This window comes from Arachis ipaensis, chromosome B08, assembly GCF_000816755.2.
Source record: "Arachis ipaensis cultivar K30076 chromosome B08, Araip1.1, whole genome shotgun sequence".
Classification (NCBI taxonomy): domain Eukaryota; kingdom Viridiplantae; phylum Streptophyta; class Magnoliopsida; order Fabales; family Fabaceae; genus Arachis; species Arachis ipaensis.
This window is the reverse complement of record NC_029792.2, coordinates 2,151,667-2,152,877: the sequence shown is the minus strand read 5'-3', so window position 1 is coordinate 2,152,877 and position 1,211 is coordinate 2,151,667.

The following is a 1,211-nucleotide window of genomic DNA, read 5'->3' as shown; positions in this document are numbered from 1 at the left end:
TGTAACACGTCATCATCTAACTAACGAAATGATCAATTTGACTTACGTTTTTATCTTTCAAAAACTAATATGACTAAAAAAATTATTTGATGACTAATTTGAAAAATAGGTGATCTTTTAGGGACGAATTTAACTATTAACTCATTTTTGTATTTTGTTTGGTGATAAACTTAAACAAATTATAAAATTTTAATTTGCTCTTTTTTTTCATACAAAAAATTTGAGAAGAAAAATATAGCGATAAAAATATAATTATGAAAAATTGATGAGAATAATGAAAGAAAAAATAAAAAATAAGTTGTCTCTTATTAGTGTTTCTGTGTCTTTCCTGACAAGAAATACATAAATATTGTAGTTGTTAGAATCGGACCGATCCGTCGGTTGGATCGAAAAACTGGTAAATTGACCATGAGATAAGTCTGAATATATCAAGGGAGCGAATAAGAAAAAAACCTGACAAAAATCGACAGGCTTTTTCGGGTTTCGGCGGGACGGGACAACATTTTTTGTAATTAAAGATGATAATTGAAGATATTTTAAGTTATAATTTAGATTATATTCTATGTTTAATTGATTAGAGACTTAAAGATGTTTAATTATATGTTTTGGATAATGTTTTACTTTTTATAATGTTAGTTTTATTATTTTGTTTCAAAAAATTAGGTTGATGATTATATTTAGGTTTAATTACTCTATTGGTCCCTATAGTTTCGCAAAATTTTCAATTAGGTCCTTATACTTTTTTTCTTTTTAATTGGGTCCCTGTACCAATTTTTTTTCAATTGAGTCCTTGCATTTTTTTTCTTTTATTTGAATTCCTGTATCAATTTTTTTTTAGTTAAGTCCCTATATAATTAAGTCAATTATTATAAAGAGGGACCTAATTGAAAATAAGGAATGCTAGGGGCCAACAATTTTTGTGCTTTGTAGCCATCAAATAGCCATCAAGATGGTTTTAATGGTATGAGATTGGTGTAAGATTTCATCCAATGGCTCACTTTTTTTTGCTGGTTACATGCTGGCCAGAATTTAACAAAGTTGCTGGCCCCTAGACTTTCCCTTCATTTGGTGCAGGGACCCAATTAAAAGGAAAAAAAATATAAGGACCTAATTGAAAATTTTGCGAAACTATAGAGACCAACAAAGTAATTAAACCTTATATTTATTATATATTTAAAATTATAAAGACTTTAATAATTGTGAATTTAAAA